Raw genomic sequence first — 22,844 nt, forward strand, 5'->3', positions numbered from 1 at the left:
TGGCAATATGAAGATAGTTTTATTAATATATCTAGGTTCTCTGTTCTGATCCATTGGTCTATGTTTCTGTTCTTGTGCAAGTACTATGCTGTTTTGGTTATATAGTCTTGTAGTATAGCTTGAAGTCTGGTGAAGTGATGCCTCTCAATTTGTTCTTTTTGCTTAAGGTTTCTTTGGCTATTCAGGATCTTTTCTGGTTCCATACAAAATGTAGAATTATTTTTTCTAGAGCTGCAAAACATGACATTGGTATTAATATTTTAATGGGTATTGCATTGAATCTGTAAATCACTTTGGGTAGTGTAGACATTTTAACAATGTTGATTCTGCCAGGCCATGAGCATGTTATGTTTTTCCATTTGTTTGCATCTTCTGCAATTTCCTTCCTCAGTGTTTCATAGTTCTCCCTGTAGAGGTCTTTCCCCTCCTTAGTTAAATATATTCCTAGGTGCTTGATTTTCTTTTTTTGCTATTGTGAAAGGTATTGAGTCTTTGATTTGATTATCAGCTCAACTGTTGTTGGTGTGTAGGAATGCTACTGATTTGTGTACATTGATTTTATAACCTGAGACTTCGCTGAATTTATTTATCAATTCCAGGAGTCTCTTGGTAGAATCTTTGGAGTTTTCTAGATATAAGATCATATCATCAACAAAGAGCAATAGTTTGATTTCTTCTTTCCTTGTTTGGATACCCTTTATTTCCTTCTCTTGTCTGATTGCTCTGGATAGGACTTCCAGCACTATGTTTGAACAGAAGTGGTGACAGTGGGCAACATTGTCTGGTTCCAGTTCTAAGCAGGAATGCTTTCAATTTTTCTCCATTCAGCATGATGTTGCCTGTGGGTTTGTCACATATGGATTTTATAATATTGAGGTATATTCAATGCCATCTATGCCTATTTTTTAAGAGTTCTTATCATAAAAGGGTGCTGAATTTTGTTGAATGCTTTTCCTGCATCTATTGAGAGGATCACATGGTCTTTGTCTTTGCTTCTTTTAATTTGGTGAGTCACATTCATAGATTTGTGTATGTTGAACCACCCTTGCATCTCTGGGATGAATCCCACTTGATTGTGGTGAATTATTTTTTTGATGTGCAGCTGAATTTGGTTTGCTAGGATTTTACTGAGAATTTTTGCATCTATATTCATAAGGGATATTGGTCTGTAGTTTTCTTTTTTATTGTGTCCTTTCCTGGCTTTGGTGTCAGGGTGATATTGGCTTCATAGAATGAGTTGGGGAGGATTCCCTCCTTCTCCAAGTTATGAAATAATTTGTGTAGTATTGGTATCAGTTCTTCTTTGTAGGCCTGGTAAAATTTGGCGGTGAATCCATCTGGTCCAGGACTTTTTTTTTGGGAGATTTTTTATTGCTGCTTCAATTTTGTTACTTAATATAGGTCTGTTCAGGAGTTCTATTTCTTCTGGATTGACCCTAGGGAGGTCGTGTGTTTCCAAGAATTCTTCCATTTCCTTAATGTTTTCAGGTTTATGTGCATAGAGATTTTTATAGTATTCAAAGATGATATTTTGTATTTCTGTGGTATCTGTTGTAATATCTCTTTTTCCATTTCTGATTGACCTTATTAGAGTTCTTTCTTTTCTTTTTCTGGTTAATCTAGGTCACCTTTGTTCACCTTTTCAGATAACCAATTTTTTGTTTTATTAATCTTCTGTATGATTCTTTTATTATGAATTTCCTTTAGTTCTGCTCTGATCTTAGTTATTTCTTTTCTTCTGCTGGGTTTTGGGTTGGTTTGCTTTTCATTTTCCAATTTCTTGAGCCAATTCATTAGAATGTTGATTTGTGATCTTTCTGTCTTTTGGATGTGGCATTTATTGTTATAATTTTTTGAACCCCACAGATTTTGATAACTTTGTAAACTTCATGTCTTCTTTGTCATTTAGTTTAAAGAACCTTTTGATTTCCATCTTAATTCCCTCCTTAACCCAATAACTATTTAGCAGTAGGTTTTTTAATTTCCATGACTTTGTGTAGAGTTGGGTGTTTCTGTTGGAATTGATTTCTACTATTATTTCACTGTTGTATGAGAAGATACATGGTATAATTTCTACTTTTTAATTTTTGTTGAGACATGTTTTGTGGCCTAGGATGTGATCAGTCTTAGAGAATGTTCCATGAGTTGATAAGAAGAATGTATATTCAGTGGTTTTTGGGTAGAATGTTCTGTAAATGTCTGTTAGGCCCATTTGTTCTTAAGTTACATTTAAACCCATTGTTTCTTTGCTTATTTTCTTCTTGGAGGATCTGTTCCATTCTGTCAGTGGGGTGTGGAAGTTCCTGGATATTATGATGCTGCTGTGTATCATTTTGTTTAGATCAAATAGGGTTTGCTTTATGAATCTGGGTGTACCTGTGTTAGGTGCATAAATATTAAATATTTAGGATTGTTATGACTTCTTGTTGAATTATTCCCTTCACCATTATATAATGACCATCTTTGTCTTTCTTTATTTTTGCTGATTTAAAGTCTATGTTATCTGATATGAGAATGGCTACACCAGCTTTCTTTTGGTTTCCATTTGTCTGAAAAATCAGAGTCAAAGGACACCAAAAGAGAATAACTCTTTACCAATGGATATGAACCAAAATGAAAAGATTGAAATGACAGATGAAGAATTCTTAATATAGATTGTAAGGAAGCTCAATGAAATACAAGAGAAAATAGAAACCCAATGTAAAGACCACAAAAACAATGCAGGAAATGAATGAAAAATTTACTAAGGAGATCAAATTATTTAAAAAAATCAAACAGAACTTCTGGAAATGAAAACCTCATTCAAGGAAATACAAAGCACAGTGAAAAGCTTTAAGAATAGGCAAGATCAGGAAGAAGAAAGAATCTTGGAGCTTGAAGACAACATCTCTGAGTTAAACAAGTCAAACAGAAAGATCTGAGAAAAAAGAGGAACGAACAAAACCTGCAAGACATATGAGATTATGTAAAGAGGCAAAACATAGGAATCATAAGCATCACTGAGGGCAAAGAAGAAAATACACAAGGGTTGGAAAATCTATTTGGGGGAATAATTGGGGAAAATTTGCATGACCTTGCTAGAAATCTAGATATCCAGGTACAAGTAGCTCAAAGGACTCCTGGGAGATTCATTGTGAAGAGGAAATCACCACACCACATAGTCATCAGACTGGTCAAAGTAAATACAAAAGAGGTACTCTTATGAGCAGTAAGGCGAAAGCAGAAGCTACTTACAAAGGAAAACCTAGCAGACTAACTGCAGACTTCTCAACTAAGGCCTTATGTGCCAGAAGGGATTGGGGCTCCATTCTCAGTCTTCTCAAATAGAATAATGGCCAGCCTAGAATTTGTATCCTGAAAAACTAAGTTTCTTATATGAAGGAAATAAAGACTTTCTCAGACAAGCAAACACTGCAGGATTTGTCTAGACCAGACCTGTCCTTCAGGAAGTACTCAGAACTGCATTATACAAGGATCAGAACAATAAACACTCACGAGTATAAAATCACCCAAAAGCTAAAGGTCAAAGTCCATAAACCACAATGGCTCAAGAGGTAAAATAAAGCAACAAATTTCTACTCAACAGGATGAAGAGAAATCCACCCCACCTATCAATTATTTCAATAAATGTGAATGGCTTGAACTCCCCACTCAAGAGACAGAAGCTGGCTGAATAGATAAAAAAATATCCAAGCCTAGTATCTGCTGTCTCCAGGAAACACATCTAACCCACAAGGACTCATTCAGATTCAAGGTAAAGAGATATTCTCTTTTCTTTATTAATGCTTATCTTCATCTTAATTTTCCTACTCTGCCTCTGCTCTCTTTTACTTTTCTATTCAGTTATTTTAAACTTTAAAAATCAGCTAACAGAAATGTTAACTTTGTGTTTCTGTTACGCTGAAATTTGATGCCAAAATGTTTGCAAAATTTAGCAAAAGAGCCATTTTCAGGCAAAACAGCCTTATACGACTGGCTGACCTCACTGAAAGTTTTCATATGGTGAAATATATTCACAGTCAGTCACCTCAATGTTGTTTTAAAAACAACAAATGTGGCTATTTGAAAAAGTCAATTCCAAGTTACTGCAAAGATCTAATTTAAAAAGTCATGATTATTTTAATTTTCATTTTGTTACTTAGATCATGAAATACTTGTGTTTATGAGAGATTGAGGAGGGTGCATAAAATGTATTGTTTTAAAATTATGAAATTTAAGATACAGAAACAATTAATTTTATGACAGATTTTTTAATGCATTTTTGTAAGTTTAAAAAAGAAAATATGGATTATATATTTAAATCAGGTTTGGGGAACATATGCATTTTTAAAAATGATTTAAGTTTAAGACATAAGCAAACTTTTCCCAATGAATTATGTATAGCAATTTCCATGGTCTCCCAAATCATTTATGAATTTCAATATCTCTTTTCCAAATATAATCCACAGGAATATAGCTCTCTATGTATGTTTCTAAGACTAATGGCCTCACATCTAAGATTTGGGAGTATAATCTATTTGGCTGGCTACATATTAATTTTTTTAATGCTTAACCATAAAAAATTGCAGAGTCAGAGAGCTCACTTGTTATTGACAACTCCCAGGCTATTGAAATCTCAGCCCAAAGCTCTTCAGCCTCACCCTTCCATATTTCTGTACCTCTTGCTATGTTTACCTCCCAGATCTCAAGTCCTCTGAGGAAGATGGGAGCTTCAAAGAGTGGAAAAGGAAGAGAACTGTTAAATAACTATGTGTGGAAAAAACTCTTATAGTTAACTGTAACCTTTAATCTATTACCTTAAATATCTAACAAAGTAATAGGTCTTTTACCTTGGCAGTCATAGTTTTTTCTTGGTGTCAATTTAAAACTTAGTTTAGCATCTCCTGTAAATGCTAGAATTTGAAGTAAAGGCAAATTGGTGTATTGGTAGAAATTCTACAGAATTAAAATTTTATAAATGCTTTTGTCATATTTATAAGAAATTTCTTGCTTTACTAATTTACTTAAATAATTTCATATTGGGAAATTCATCAATCAAATGATAACTCCATGTCAAGAAAGATCACTTTCTTGTCTTTCATCTTTTCTTAACTGTGGCAGGTAGCAGCCTGTATTCCCTCCAGGTATATGCTAAACTTGAAGAATTAATGGTACCAACAACATTTGGTACTTCATAAGTTTCAGCAAGTACCATAAACTTATTTTTGTGCTTTTAATAGATTGTTCATCAAATATACAAAAAGGAAATATTTATTCATTGATGGTTATTAAATATTAGCTATTGAAAAGTTTAAGCATTAAGTATTTAAATTATGTTCATATTTTAGATACTGTTAATATTTAATCAAAAGGTTATTTAAAAATTTTTTAATATAAAGAATCTCTCAATTCTTCAGTATGATTTCATTGTACCTAAGGGCCATTTTTACCCACGAAACATCTCCTAATTTTATAATGAAAGCCAATACTAAATAAGATTAACTTCACAAAACCTCCTTTGCGTAAGACCTGTGCTGTCTCTAGGTCTGTGCTCACGTAGTACCTCTGGAGTGAGCCCATCCACTCTGAGTATTAAAAAAAAGTACTTTCCCCTTGAAACTTTTTCGAGTTTAAAACCTTTTCTCATTTCTTAAATTGCAACTTTTGACACTTATTTAAAATACAACCCCAGAAAATGGTCTTAAACAGTTGAGAATGCTTTTGTAGCAAGATTTTTTCCTTAAGGAAAAAAAAAAGGAAATTTATGCTTGTGAGGCTGGTGTTGAAACAAGACTGGCAGTGTCAGTTTAATGTATTCTGATTCACATCGTTCATTTATATACACTGACATCTTCATACATACACAATTTATTCATGATGACTAGGACAAGCAAAAGGAGGAATGAATTTAAAGAACATTGGACTTTTTTTTTTTAAGAAAAAAGAGTGTTAAGAAGTCTGAAAAATGATGATAAAACGTATGTGACAAAGAAGAACATGATGTAGAGAATAAATCAGAAGAACTAACAGATGATAAGTTTACTTACATTGCAGTCACAATTTCACACAGTTTTTATTATTTTTAAAAATAAACACTAAAATAATTATCCTCAACTCTTTTCAGGAAACGTAGTCATAACGATGAGATTAACTGAACTGATAAGCCAGCTTTATGGCTGCTTGTCTCATTACTATTTCTAAGTTAAATATCAGAAAAAAATCATCTGGGAAAAAATCCTGCTACTAATAACTAGCAAAGCCCTTGAAGATATTTCAAAAGCCACAAAGTGCCAAATAGAACAGTTACATTTACCTGTCAATACCCCTCCCACATACACACCTATGGATCCAAGTTGTGTAGATTCGCTCTCCAAGTTATGTCCCAACTAACTCGAGGATATCATTATTTTTTACCTGATCCATTCCTTTCCTTCCATTCTATTGAACCTCTATTTGGGAAATCTCTATTTTAATGATCTCCAGGCACACTCTATTTTATTCATTCATTCAATAAACATTACAGTGTCTATTGCAAAGAATTTGGTTAAGTTATCTCTCTAAGTCTCAGGTTTCCCATTGGTAAAACAGTAATAATAATAGTACCTATCTCATCGTGCAGCTGTGATGATTAATGTGATAACAAAAAAGTATTGATAATGTGTTCTAGTAAGTGTTCAATTAATATCAGTCATTATCATAATTATCATCATGATCATCATTATCCACTAGAGTTTGTTAACGGGGATAGGGATGAGGTGGCAAGAATTACAGGAATAAGAATTGCAAACCAAGACAGGGCTGAGTTAAGGATTCCACTTTTTAGTCTTTAATCTACAGTGAATGGGTTTAGAAACATAGTACCAGATGTTAGTTCAAAACACTTCAGATAGTGAAGAGAATCAGAGGAAAGGGGCTCACTCTCAAAACCCATCTTTACCTATTGATATTGTTTAGACAGCAGCTACAATGACCAGGGCTAGCCTTGGTTACCTCTTATAACTGGAAGGAAAACCTTCTAGGGGTCACCCCACCTCTCACTTCTCAGTTACCCACATATCTCTAAGTGACAAGGAGAAGCTGGGCAGAAAAGACTCACAGAGTTTATCCAATGCGGAATATATCATAAGCTGGTGATGATGATGCAAAAATATGGTCAGATTGGCCAGGGTTGTATTTTAAACATACATTGCTTCATTTCTGCCTCTTACACACCTGGTTAGGATAAGTAGTGGCTAAAAACTATAAACAATGTAGCCTAAGCAACTGAACTTTATGCTCACTTTTGATTGATAGAAGGGCATTTCCCTTTTTATGCCAAATATTCTTAGCATCCTTCATTTCAATTCTTTTTGTAAATAACTGGAGAGAAGTTTCTCTCCACTGGAAATGATTCAGGAATTGAATCTCATGGTTGTGTGTGGGTATGCAGACAGACAGGAGCAGAGGCAGGATTTGTGAGACCTTTAGTTTATACAATTGTGGGGAGGTCTTTAAGAAAAATACAAAGTTACAAATACAAATTTAAGGACAATAAAAGATATGACAACACATTATAAACTTAAAAATGCTAAAAGTACCCCAAACAAAAAATCCTGGAAAATGGCATAGTATTTTTATTAATTGCCTAAGAAACCTCTATAATAATTTTCTTCTACATATTTGGGTTGCATGATCTTTAATTATCTCTTCAAATGACAGTGATTATATAATATCTATCTCACAGTTTAGAATCTACTGCTTTAGGACACTATGTGATTTTGCACAAGTTTCAACATTTTTATGTCTATTTTCAACCTCCATAAAAAAAAAAAAACACAGCTATAATCTGGTGATACCAAGTATGTGCAGCTTTGGGGCATCTCCAGATGGTATAAGTGTCCTTAGAGATGAAGGCACGGATGGTGACTGATGGTGTGAAGGAGCAGAGCTGCTTAGGCTCTAGTTGTGTAGCCAAAGCTGTGCCACAGCTCATCCCTCAAACCACTGTCTTCCTGTGCCCTTTTCAAAAGAAGCTACCCCAGGTGTGGCTCCTTGTAAGCCAGTTAAGGCTCACCTTTTGTGAAGCATCATCACCTGTGGCTTTCCGACAGCATTTCCCAGCTGCCTTACGTTTGCAGATGCACCCACCTGACCTCCTGGTGTCTTCCAAACCTTGCATCCTACTGTAGTTCATCTTCTGGCATCTGCTTATGTACCATCCCCATCCAGTCTCCGCACATGGACTGCCTAATCCTTGCTAAGGTAAGGAGTGCTGGCTGGGATCTAGGGCCTGCTGCTCAAATTCCAGCTTTGCCTTTAACCTTTGCTAATATTCTTGCCTCACACACTTGCTGGCCTCTTGCCACAGACATTTCTTTGTCAGCAACTCACACGTTCCACAATATAAATACAATCTTAGGTTTATAGAGGCCCATAATGTTAATACTTACCTGATCCATTGATTTTCTTTTAACTTTTACTTCACTTGTATAATGAAGTTATATTTTAGTGAATTTGATTTGATGTAATTGCTTAACTTTTGATAACCAATTAGGGGCTGAGATGGTCTGACATGTTATCCCACTCATTCATGAATCACTCTCAAAACGTGTAGATAAAAATTAATTTTCTTCTGCTCAAGCAATGTCTAACATTCTAATTAGCACGTTTAAAATCTCCTTTGACCTTGAACTGTATTAAGTAGAAGGGAATGTTCCTTGGTGATTTGAAAACAAGTTAGGAAGTCCAGACTCTCATGTTCTACACCTTCTTTTTCTAAGACCCTTTAGATTCTTAGGAAAACTCCAGCTCATCATTTTGCTAAGGAAATTTTGCAAATAGTTGGAGAGAAATTTTGAAGAAAATTTATTCTTTGTTGAGGAAAAATAGAATATCTCTAAGACTGTCCACAGGAGTTGTAATACCATCCAGAGTAGGGCTGCAGTAATACTTTCACAGGCTCTAGACACTTTTGTCTTTGTGAGCCCCTTCCTTCATAAAAAATATTAAAAATTATATTGCATCAGTACATTAGTATAAAGACAAAAATAATTCAAGTTGGATTATATTTAGTTTTCCTTTCTGAATTTAAAAAAAACTAAAACATTTCCACTGCCCCTATAAGTATGGTGGGCCCTGGGCATGGAGGCTACTGTGCCTAATGGATAAATAGGTTCCCCTTATCCTTACACTGTTTTAAAAAATGTAGCAAAGTATTAGAAACTCAAATTAGAAACTCAATTAGAAACTCAAAATACCATGCTATTTTTTTGGCTTTAGAATTAAGAATTAATTAAGTAATTTTAATCACTTAAAAACAAGGCTATTGCTAGTTAATTCAGCCATAAAGGGTGCTAGATGGTAAGTATAATTTATCATGTTAACATATAATCTTGGGCCATATCATTGCTCTTCTGGAAATAAATACAAACTGAATGTAAATACTTCTAATATATGGTAAACTCAAATTTATATCCAAAAATTGAGTAGGTGAGACAAAAAGCACTTTAAGAATCAAGCAGATGTGGGTTCTTTTTTTCATTGGGGAAAAAAGAAGAATCAAGCAGAGATTCCAAATATATACATGTATCAAAACATCATTGTACCCCAGAAATGTATATAATTATTGTTTGTTTATTTATTTATTTATTTAATTTCAGCATATTATGGAGGTACAAATGTTTAAGTTATGTATATTGCATTTGTCCAACCCGAGTCAGAGCTTCAAGCATGTCCATCCCTTAGATGGTGCACACGGCACCCATATACCCATCCCCTCCACCCCCTCCCATCTGCCCGACACCTGATGAATGTTACTACTGTCAATCAAAAATAAAATAAAACTTGAAAAAAAACCACGCTGTGGCAAAGGTATAGAGGAATGTGCAGTAAGGAAGTGCAACCGACAGGCCTCTCTGGCAGGGCCACACCAAAGCCAAGATGGGCTTTCACTTCATTAGCAACATTTCAGCAGCTCCAGGAAGGTGCTCCTCCTCTTACTTGCTTAATGAGTTGAACTTAGTTTAACTGAGAATGTAAACTTTCATCTCCATAGCACAAATGATGCTTATAATGTGAAAACTCCTGAAAAAAAAATGAAGTATTGTATTAAATGTATAATATAGAATTCAGGACTGCCATCTGAATCTTCTCTGAAAGTGGGTTGTGTTGATAGAAAATTTCCTGGTTCTGCCCAGCTTTTAGAGTCTGGAAGAGGCTATGAGTGGTCAAGACTGTTCTTTAGAACTATAGATCATCCATTATCCCTCCCTGAAAGAGGATCATGGCATGCAGGGGTAGGGGAGAACAGAAAAAGAAGGTTAGGACACCAAAGAAATGTATCCTGCTTCACAATTTGCGCTGCAATCAGGGGCAGTATACTTTCTAAGGCAGGATTCTAAAATAGAGAGTCCTGTTCTGATGTTGGTTGGGTCTGGGCAAGAAAGGAATTGGGGAAAGCAGAAGATGCCATGGCCAGGGGTAGGCCAATGGAATAAGCAGATGTCCTGGTATGATTGTGCAGGTTGTGCACTGCTCACAGACACCACATCCAAGTGGTGAGGGTAGGTGGTAGGTGGAGAGAGATCATTTACCTTGTAGATCTCATAAGTTGGTGTATATATTAAAACAGTTTTCTGGTTGATGGTAATAGAATGCCTTGTTTTAATAAAATCAGCACATTATGCCCATTTTCTGACAGGTGGGAATCAGGTGACTCGGGAACTGAGTGTCTCTAATTGGCATAAAGGTGCATATAAAAAGCCCCATACACCCAAGGAAGGTCCGCAACCTGAAAGAATACCTGTACTTTGCCCTCATTGAGGGCAGGAGTCATGTTTTATTATTTTTTTCCTATCACCTAATATAATAGCACAGTATACATGTGACATTGAACTTTCCCTACAACCACGGTAGACCCTAGCCACATGTGGCTATTGAGTACTTGAAGTGTGGCTTGTCTGAATTGAGATGTGCTGTAAGTGAAAAATACATACCCAATTTTGAAGACTATGTATAAAAAATGTAAAATAAATCCTTAATTAGTTTATATTGATTACGTACGGAAAGAACATTTTAAATAGAATAGGTTAAATAAAATATATTAACCTGTTTCTTTTTACTTTTTATATGTGGCTACTAAAAATTTAAAATTACATATGTGGCTTGCACTTGTGGTTCATATTTCTGTTAGACAAAGCTGCCTTGGAAGGTAGACTGTAGAAAATGTCCTCGATAACAATTTATAAAATAATTATTTACATTGTTGCTAATTTAATGTCCTTTAATTAATATAATTCTAATTTACCTCATATTCTTTTTAAGAATTACATGAGGAAAAATCCTAAATGGGTTAAAGAAGAAAATTTCTGAAAAATGTATACTTCTTGGCAGAGGTAAGTAAGTTAAAAAGGAAAAAAACATTTCAATGGCTTAGCATTTTGCATAGCTGATCTACAAGCTTTTATTTGGAGAAGTGAATTGTTGAAAATTTGCTAGCATTATTTAAGTAGTCTCATATGAACATGGTGATTACAGTCTCATGTTTGTCACAGATTTTTGTTTAATTTGATCATTTCAACTTCAATACTGATTATTCTGTTTAATAGGTTGCCTATAAATTAATGGGAAAGTAAGCATTCTAAGAGCACACCAGCAGGCTGTACTCAACCAACTACGGAGTTGTTAAACACTAGTTTCCAGGTACATATATACATTTTCTTCAGCACTACAGCCTCATCCATGGGGGTGAGTGATGTTGGCCAAAGGAGAGCCAGCATACTCCATTGAATCAACCATGCTCACTGTTAAGTAAAATTAATCTTACCTGGGAGCATCTGGTTACCACGTCAGGACAGGCTGAGACTGAAGCTGTTTCTATTAATACCCTGGTCAGGCCGAGTTTTGAGAGCCTGGGGGAAGCTATAGGAGGTCAAGACAATTGTGCAGAATTACACAGGTCATCCACTGGCCCTCTGAGAGGCAGGGAAGAGCTGTCCATTTAGTCATCAGATGGACTTGGAAACTTTGTATGAAACTGTGTGTGTGTGTGGGGGGGGGGATTTTCTAGATATAACTTTTCTAAGGACTAGACATTACCACCAACCTAAAATACCATCTATATTGGGATTTTCAGGGCTGAATCAAACCATGGATGACCTAAAAATTGGGAGTGAAGTATTAAATAGTAATGCAAATGTGGAAGAAGTTTTTATTCTGCCAATATTCAGTGTCCACTGACAGTACTGATTACCTAAAAATAATTTTAAAAGCATCAAAGAAAAGATATACCTATTCAGATGGTACAATCCCAGAAGGGTTGCATGAAAATTTTAGTATTCATGTCTGCTAAAGGTTTTATGATGAAAAGTTATTCCATATTTGAGTGGATGTTAAGACAGGGCTGCAAATTTAACGATGGAAAAATCCTTAGATAATCTGCATTTCTTTCAAATAGGCCAAATGCTCATAAAATGAGACATTTTAGTTTGACAATCAGAAATCTACTATAGTAAAAATAAGCATCTGAAGGTCTTCTTAGCTGCTAATCTTCAACTTGGTCATCAAAGGTAGTGCTTTTTTTGCTTATTATTATTATTATTATTTTCAATTTTTAAAATACAGATTGCCTTATGCTATGGTCCAAACAAAAATTTAGCAATTCCTGTATCTATCATTTACCACTCTATATTAAAGACCAAAAACAAACAAAGATGTCTTAATAGAGTTGAGATAAAATTGACTGGACTTTTTCTGCTAAACACTTCCCTTTGAGAGTAAGAGTTTCAAGAACAAAGAAGAGGGTGGCCATAAGGAAAAAATGCTCCACTGCTGGGCAGTGGGTTGTGACTGGAGCTGTTTTCCTGAAAACTTGAGCTTGGCTCTGAGAAAATCCTCTTCCTCTGTGGGAATCAGGCCAGTGGTGTGTGTGGTTAAGCATGGAGATGCCGGGACTGAATCCACGTTCCACCCTACCAGGAGTGAGAACATGGGCAAATTCATTAACCTCTTGTAACCTCAGTTTCCTGTCTCTTTAACGAGAACATACAACCCATCGCATAAGGTCGTTGTGGGGAAATGAGATGGTTCCAGTAAAGCACCTAGTACACAACAACCATGAAATAAGTGTTGGTTATTACTATTGTTCCTATTAATTTCTTATCTTTGTCTTTGCTCATGTTCTCACTACATGAAAGTCTCTTTCTCTCTTTCTTGATGTGGAAAACTCTTCAGAAAAGTTTCACCGCTAAGAATCCAGTGCTGTGAGTCTCTCCTTCCTGCATACTCCCAGGTTTTATGCATACCTCATGATTAGTTCTGTGTTAACATGCCACCTCCTTCAAACCATAAGCCACTATAAACACATGGCATAAGCTCAACATATGCCCAAGTACACTGTATCTCTAACCCTTACCCCTCTGACAACTCCCTGTATCTTGCATCTAATTCCATATTCCTCCAGACTGTGATTTCACAGCTCTCTAAAGCCCTCATTCCCCACCCATCTCTATGTTCTTTTCAGCAGGACCTTCTATAGGTCTCCTCAGGGTTCCACCACTTCCTTCAGGATTTCTCCCTGCAGCTATGGCAGCTCCCTCTCCTACTTCAACAAAATTCTTTCTCAGTCTTGCATGGTCCTTTTCAAAGCTTCCCCCTAAATTAAGCCTCAGTTATTGACTCATATCAACCCACCTTTCCCCAACTCCACTCAGGATGACTGTTCAGAAATGTAACATCTATGTATAAAAACAATTGCAGTTGTGATGCCATTATGAGTGCCATCTGGGTTGGGTGGATGAATTCTTAATGGGGAAGTGTCTTTCTCCATTCCTCCCTAAACCTTCAATGTGGGCTGATCAAACAGGGCACTCAAAAATTAGATGAAAGGGAAAGAAACCTACTTATTAGATGCCTGAGACAAGTTGAAAGTGGCACCAGGTGCTCCTATTTTCCCTAATGGACTCAAGCCAGGGAGCTCTCTTAGTGAGAGTGGTCATTCTCAAGGTGTATGTGGCTAGTGCCAGCTATGATATAAGTGACCCCTCTTGGAAAAGAACTATTTTTGCTCTTGAATCCTCATACTTAGATGTTTGTTTATAGAGGATTTCATGAGTAGAATTAGGTCTCAAAAGGACAACTAAGTTAACAGAAAATGCACAACAGCTGTCTTTCTTGTTATTAGGACCCTATAGTATTTTATTAGATAGCTCTGCTCCCTACTCTGAACTTTTACAAAGTAATCCTGACCCTATTTTCTCCCCAAAAAGATTTTGAAATCATCGCTCACTAGCTTTTGCTTCACCACTCCAATGAAACCATTGGTGTCAAGGTTACACAATCTCACTGCTGGCTAAATACAAGGGATTCTTCCCTTCCCTTATTTTAGTTGGTTTCCTGGTGACATCTAACATCATTGCAAACTTTCTCCTTAAAACACTCTCTTCTCTCAGTTTGACTGTTTTTGGCATATAGGAATGCTACTGATTTCTGTACATTGATTTTGTAACCTGAGACTTTTCTGAATTTGTTTATCAATTCCAGTAGTCTCATGGCAGAATCTTTGGGGTTTTCTAGATATAAGATCATATCGTCAGCAAAGAGTGATAGTTTGACCTCTTCTGCCCCCATTTGGATGTCCTTGATTTCCTTCTCTTACCTGATTGCTCTGGCTGGGACTTCCAGCACTATGTTGAACAGAAGTGCCGATAGAGGGCAACCTTGTCTGGTTCCAGCTGTAAGTGGGAATGCTTTCAATTTTATCTTGTTCAGTATGATGTTGGCTGTGGGTTTGTCATATATGGCTTGTATCCTTTGTAAGTAAATCCCGTCTATGCCTATTTTGTTAAGTGGTGTGAAACCATCTGGTCTGGGACTGGAACCCATTCTACTAAGTGAAGTATCACAACAATGGAAAAACAAGCACCACATGTACTCACCAACAAATTTGTATTAACTGACCAACACTTAAGTGCACATATAGTAATAACATTCATTTGGTGTCGGGCAGATGGGAGGAGGGAGGAGGTGATGGGAATATATACACCTAATTTGTGCGGTGCACACCATCTGGGGGATGGACATGCTTGAAACTCTGACTTGGGTGGGGCAAAGGCAATATATGTAACCTAAACATTTGTATCCCTGTAATAAACTGAAATAAAAAAAATTAAAAAAACCCAACAAAACCACTCTCTTCTCTTGCCTTTCTTGATATCACACTGTCCTGTTATTTAAAAAGTATGCATTTTTTTGCATTTATTTGGTATGCCTTTGCCTGTATCTTTATTTCTCAACCCTATGTACCACGTTAAGGTATGTCTCTTATCTACAGCGTAAAGTTGGATATTGCTTTGTAAGCCAATTTGAAATTCTTTTCTTGTAATAGGGGTGCAATTTAACTCTATTTCATCTGTTATAATGACAGATATATTTGGTTTTAGCTCTGGAAAGAAGAGCTAGTTTCCTTGCAAGAGACTTCTGGTTAAGTATCCTTTAGCTGGTAGATGAATCATCTGGGATGCCTTTGACTACGAGTTTCAAAAACTTAACACAAAAGGCCTAAACATAAAGGGAATTTATTATCTTGCATAACAAAGAAGTCCAGAAGTCTTTCATATTTTATATTCTGTTATACATACACACATATGCACATACATATATATACAAAAGAGAAATATATCTATTTCTCTATATTTTTAACTATCTGTTCATTTGTTTTGGTTTTTTAACACATTTAGAAAGATGTGTATTTTTGTTCTACAGGTTACTTTTAATTGTCTATACTACTTTTAGACTTAATTATTTACACATTATCTTTTAGTTCTTTAACATGTGAAATGATAACATTATCATATTTCCCCTTCCTTGCTCCTTTTCTTCTGGCCCTCCACTGTTAAATTTTTGTTAACATATTATATTTTTAGTTTTTAGCTTTGTACATTTTAATGTTCTTATACTTTAAATACTTGTTTTGTCAACTTGTTGTGGAGTCCTTTGACTCACACTTGTTGTGCTTGAAACCATAGTGAATTTAATATACCTTCCACCTTCCTTCTCTCTTCCTCTTCCAATTTTGGGTAGCTATATAATTAAAAATTTTTAGGACATATAACATGCCATCCTAATCCCTACACTTGCTTCTTTAGGATTGGTTCTACAGTTAAATACATTCCATAGTCACTGCCATTCTTTTAGCTTTAGGTTAAGGAATTTTCCAAAAATTACACAGAAAGTAGGTGATAGAGACAGAATTGAAACTGAAGTTTGACACAAAATTTCATACTTGTTCTACTACATCCTGCCTCTTCCAAAAGTATACGCACACATTTAAAAGAAACTATACCGAAAGCAAAAGAGATCAAAACAGTACATGGAAAAAGTAAGCAAAATAAAGAAACTAAGAGGTAAAAAGGAAACAGAATAGAATAGAAATAAATGGATAAGTGTTCCTTTCTCTCTGCATCCATACCAGCATCTATTATTTTGGGACTTTTTAATAAAAGCCATTCTGACTGGGGCAATAACTGGGAGTCAAGCATTACAAAAGTGATCTATATGATGTAAAACATTTGTACTCCCTTAATTTTTTGAAATAAAAAAAGAAATAAATGGATGAATATATGTAAGATACTAAAATCACTTCATTAGCGTATAGCATGCACAAATGACAGTGATTTTAAAATTTTTATGTGGGTACAAAAGATTACATATTTCTTGATAAGATTGGCAAGTCAATAATAAAATAAAAAGAAACAAGAGATTAATGAGCCTACAGAGAGTTAATATCTTTTTCAAAAAGGCATTAAAACAGACAATAGGCTAAATTAAAAATCATTAGAGATAATCTGCATCCCTGGAACAAAGTCAGCCATAGATTCCAGCAGAATATTTAACCCATTTGATCTCTCAAGGAATGGGTTTCTTGCAAGAGGTTTCTGGTTTGTTTGTTTGTTTTTTTTTTTTTTTTGGCTGGTGTGTAAATTATTTGAGATGGCTTCACCTGCCAGTTTCAGAAGACCCAGCCCCTAACAGCTTAAACATAACAGAGAGGTCCATAGGGTGGACTTCCATAGGGGAAAATAGGGTGTTTGTTCCAAAACTGTGTATTTCAGTGACCTAATGGTGACAGCAGGTCCTTTCCATCTTTCTCCACCACAGCCATCCTAATCATATAAGCCTTTTTCAAGGATGGTCCCCTCAGGGACACCAGATGGGTGCAGCAGCTTTAAACACCACATCCTCATATATGCACAGCAAAGACCAGGAGAGACCATCCCTTCTTTGTGGACATTTTAAAGAACGTGCAATCCTTTCCCAGTGGCCTCTTTTTCAGACTTCCCCACAAGTATCAATGGCTGGAATTGTGCCATATGCTCACTGCTGAAGCACTCATTGGTAGGAAGAGTACAATTAGAGTGATTGGTCTAAGATACTCTAGATTCTCCCTCCCTCTCATGGCTAGAAATGGACATAGACTTGCTTGAAGCACACAGCTCCCCCCAACCCCCGCCAACCCAATGCAAGGAAAAAGGGGACAATCAACCAACAGCATTTGTCATAGGAGACAAATAAGAGAAAGACCCTACCTTTTATCCTCTACCAGTCTGCTTCTCACTTTTGACCATTCTGAAATACCAGAGAGGACCAGAATGTGCTGGGAGGAGACATATCATCCCATCTTGTTTGCATGCATCTTATAACAGCAGAGTGTTATTGGGAACAAGTTGCTACCATTAAGCATATAACTCTTCCATATAATGAATAGCACACGGGATTTTATCCATGACTAATATTAAAATCTTAAGGTCTTCATGAATCAATGAAGAGACCAGCCTGAATGTCTTCATGAGCTAGATGGATATATACACATGCACATGTAGACAGTCACACTCATAAACACACCCGTGACCCCAGGGAGAAAAATTAATATTAGGCACAGGTTAAAAACAAGAATTTACAATGGCTGAAGAGAGCCTGAGATCCTATTTACAGAAATATAGTCTAGGTTTAAAATTACTACCTAGATTTTCATGGAAAAAAAAAAAAAAAAAAAAAGAAAAGGAAGACACAAAACCCAACACAGAGAGGTAAAGTGTCAGTTATAATAAAAGCAAATTTTATAGATTGTGATGTGCCAGATACTGGACTATGCCTCTTAAATGCTTTATTTAAATCTCACAGTCACATATAAAGGCAGACACTACTATTATCTTCATTTTGCAAAAGAGGGTACAGAGGCTAAGAGGATAAGGACATCGCTTATGTCACTATGTGAATGAATAACAGGGCCAAAAATTGAACCCAGTTCTCACTGCCTCTAAAACTCTGTGGTTGACCTTCGACCTCTACCCTGATGAGATGGTGAGAATAAAGATCCCCTGAAATATTTCCTCTCTCTTTAGGGTCCCTAACCACTCCTGAAGAGCTATGTGGGTGTTGCATTAATAGATTATCATTGCTGCTTGAAAAGGATCAAGTTAATCAAGTTATATTTTGAGAAAATTACATGTGTCTCTGATATAGAGTCTCTCTATAAAGAACAAACTACAAATTATCCTACTTTTTGAAAATATAAAATTTTGGGCAAATTTTATGTAACAGAATTCTTTAATAGCATACAACTTTATACCATTTCTATTAGAAAAGATATTTTTGTATGTATTCTGTGAAATAATTGCCCCCAAAGAAAGCAGGTTCTCTTTTAAATTTCTGAAGAATTTTAGTTGGAAAAAAAAATTCACCTAGATTTTTAAAAAGAGTAGCAATATATTTTTTATTTTTAAGATTAAAAAACATTTTCATGTAAGTATATTTGCAAGTTCACAGGCCTAAAAAACCAAAACTAAACTTCTTAGTCTTATGAAATTGAGTGATCATAGATGGCATTATAAAATGAGTAGCCCACTTATTTAGAAAGTTTGGGATGTCAGGTATATTCAGGACAAGGTGGGACCCAGATGGTCAGACTTCAATGTTTGCAATGCTTTGCAACCTAATGGTATTTAACTTACATATTTTATATACTTAAAAATTGGGGTAATGAATTCCTAAATGTATGGGACTTCAGTTCAGTATGGCAAAAGCTTTGCCAATGTTTTAAATGCTTAAAATAAATTTCCAAAGATAAAACTCCTTCTTGTAAAGCATGGTTTCTATCTAGGTCTCTCAGAATGTTAGAGTCACAGGATTAACACACTATTTACTGTTTGTGTGTGTGTGTGTGTGTGTGTATGTGTGTGAGATCACACAATGGGTGATCTGATAGTCATGCCAAATGCTGGATCCAAGAGAAACTCTATCAGCCCTGAGAGTATAGAAAGAGTTAAGAATTTTATTTTAATTAAAATGTACTGTGAAGTTATTCTGAACTATATTTAAAGAAATACACAATTGTTCCTGTGCTGCATGGTAATTAGCTGTGAGTCATAAAGAATTTACAAAAGACTGTCATTTCATCAGCATTAATTTTACACAATCTATTTTTTAAAACTTTTTAATAATCATAAAGTTTTCCCTGCATAAGAGCTATTTTTACAATTCTCTCTCCTCTTCTCTGTCTCCTTTTTCCCTTTCCTCTTGCCCTTCCCCAAGAAAGAGGAGTCCCAATCCCAGATCGTGCCCAAGGACTCCCACTCATACACCTCTACCCCTTCCCACCCTGATCAGGGGATCTAGCTGCTTGGAAGCACTAGGCCCTGGATTCTACAGGCCTTGGAGCCACGCTTAGTATGCACCCTTAGATAATGTGCATCTCCTGCTTTCTCTGGAGGCGTCTTTATGATATCCCCAATCATGTTGGGGTGGGATAGAAAGAAGAAACTCAGGCATGAGGCAGGGAGAGAAAGGGCTTACACAATGGTTCTGGACCCCTAGCCTTTGACAGGTTGGGGCCAAAGGAAGGAGTGGGTGCAGTAATGGAGATGAAGACTGGGAAAAGGAGGAGAGCAGAGCAGCCTGTGGCACCCAGTACCTCTGCAAGAAAGCCTAGTGTGTGTACGTGCTCCTGAGGCATAGCTTCTGGCAGGTTTAGCCCCAGCTCCTCCTCCTCAGGAAAGCTGGGAGATGGACGGAAAGGGAGGACAGAGCTCTAGGGCTTTCCTCTGCAGCCCTCGCCACAAGAGCACTTACTTTCCTAGGGGAGTTTGACAGATTATGGCCTAATCTTATAGCCTTGCCACTTTCTAGCTGGATGACTTTAGATAGTCACCAACGGAATTCTGAGTCTCAGTTTCCCCATGGATGAGGCGGGAATAATACTCTCTACATAGTTATTGTGAGGATTTTAATTAAATGATGCACCCAAACATTGCCTAAAACAGAATAGCCTCTCGACAAAAGATTTTTTCTTTTCTTCAGCTCTGAAGCATGAAGAAGTTTCTCCCACCCATCTCCAGCTTTGCTCAACTTCCCCCACTTGCAGTTATTTCATTTCACTTCTGAGGATCAGAATGTTAGAAATAAATGTGCAAGGGATTGGGAGTGAGCAAATTTGAGACTAAATAAATGGTAGCCTTTGGTTCCTTCCAGTTAGGTTGAAGGAGAGGGTGTCTCGATGGGGGAAGGGGTGTCACAGTGGAAGGCAGAGGCACCTGGGCATCTTCAGGGTACAGGAGCACTTCCCATTCCATGTGGAATGGGAGTTGGGACTGTCCGCACAGTGCTTCTAAGGCCTCTGACTCGATACTGCCCCCGGCCATCAGGTCCCATGGGCCAAAGGTCCTGTGGAGGGAGAGCCAGGACTAAAGTGGTAAGCTGGGGAGGGTGGGGGGAGTCTAGTAGGACATTTGCTGCCCCTTACACATTTAGCCCATCATTTGCATTAAGTGCTATGGACTTGTCTCTCAAAACAGATACCGGACTTATCACTATACTGCAACAGACCTCCCCTCAAAATCCATTTCTGGTATTTTATGACAGCCCAGCTGATGCTAAAAATGAAATTGGTTCTCTCACACCATTTTGGACCCATAGGACCATTCCTGGCTCCTTTTAAAAGTGCCTGATGATTTTTCCTTCCCTATTCATTCTCTGTTTAACAATCTACATTAATATTTCTGAAGCATGAGGTGGCCTGTGCATTGATGGTACTCTATTCCCGAGGCTGGAAAAACTCTTTTCTTGGAATGGGATTGCTTTGTGCAGTTTAACAACCTGTGTTAGGCTATGAGTTGAACAATATTTCCCTTGTAATTATCTTGTCATAGCCACAAGACAATAGATGAGGGCATGTCTGCTCTGCAAAAGACCAACTGTGACATTAAACAGATGTCATGATCCACATGAAACACAAATAATGGGGCCACCAACCCAACCCAGTCATCTCCAGCCAGTTAGCACCACCCCAACATCTCTACCCACTGAATTATCATAATGAACAGGTTATTATTGAAGTAGAAAATTCAATATTAAAAAAACTGAAAACACATAGCCCTTAAATTTGCACTGAGCTAGGTTTATTGAAATATCTGCAGATTCCTTGAATCCAAATGATTTTATGTTTATGTCTGATTCTTTAGTAGTAGTTTCGGGGGCATTTTAATAAGAAGATTCCACCCCAAATAAAGGTATTAGGCTTTGGGGCAAAGCCTCATTAAAAACAACAGGCAGCACGTTTCCCTTTCATTGCTAAAGAAAAAACTTTTAAGGAGAGAATTTCTCAAAGGCTCTTGCAAAGGACCAATGCTTCCTCCTGCCCACTCTCCCCAGTCCCCTGACAGCCGCTAACTTCCTCAGGGCTTCTGAGGAGTTCAGATATGACGGTGCACGAGTCATGTGACACAACCAAATTGGGAGAGGGGCTTCCCAGTAGGCCGCCCGGAGGCGTGAAGACGGGGCATGGGCAGAGGAGGAACTGCCTGGAGGAGGAACTGCATTGGTCTTCTCTAGTTCAGACAAGGCATCCTGATCTCTTGGTTAGAAAACACAAACCAGCGCGCAGTGCCTCGCCTTCGCCACTTTATTTCAGCTTATTTACTCCCGTAAGGACCTGGGATGCACGAGCCCCGCGCGCTCCAGCTTTCTTAGCTGCGGCCACTGCTGCCCCGAAAGCCACTGCCGCTTGCTTTTCCCACCCGTGTTTCCATTTTCTTTAGAGTACGAAACCAGCCGGCCACCCGCCCCGCTCGGTCCCGCAGGTGCCTCCACAGAACCACACTTTGTACCTTCTGGGGACGGATGCTCCAACAGTCAGACCCTGGCAGCTGATCCCGCCCCATGGGAGGAGCGGCGGGTGGAGCCGGCGCACGATCGTCCCAGCCACGGCTCCTGGGCTCGCCCAGTGTTCGCGCCCGGACCCCGGAGCACCGGTCCGCGGAAACGTCACCTGAGTGCCCGTTGTCCTCCCTCTGTGCACAGCGACGCGGCGGCCGGCGGCCCGGACGCCCTTCTCCGCCAGGCTGCAGACCTCTCTGAAAGCCCTCCTGGCAGAACCGCTCGCAGCGCTGGGGCGCAGGGGGAGGGTCCGCAGCGCGCACCGCCGTCTCAGGTCGGCAGCCCACCCGACCTCCGATTCTAAAGGCAGTGTCAAGAGCAAGAAAAGGCTGAACAGCCCAAACCCCGGGGTTACCTTTGCCACTTAAAGCAGGCTTCGTCCAATCAGCACATCTTTATTGAGCGCCTGCTGTGTGCCCAACTCTCTTCTTGGGATGCCTTCGCGAATAAAATGTTAAAACATCTCTGCTCTAGCAGAGCTTGTTTTCTTTTCTTTTTTTTTTTTTCTCTTGACTCTGTTAGTAACGTAGGTTCCTGTGAACATTTGTAGGTATTTTTAGCTGAGCAGTTAAGAAATAGAAATCTGACTTTCTTTTTATAAAATCGACAAATGTTTATTGATACCCCAAAGGTTAAAAAGAAGGGAGGGAGTGGGGCGGGGAGAGAGAGAGAAGGAAAAA

Source organism: Eulemur rufifrons, chromosome 15, assembly GCF_041146395.1.
Source record: "Eulemur rufifrons isolate Redbay chromosome 15, OSU_ERuf_1, whole genome shotgun sequence".
Lineage (NCBI taxonomy): Eukaryota > Metazoa > Chordata > Mammalia > Primates > Lemuridae > Eulemur > Eulemur rufifrons.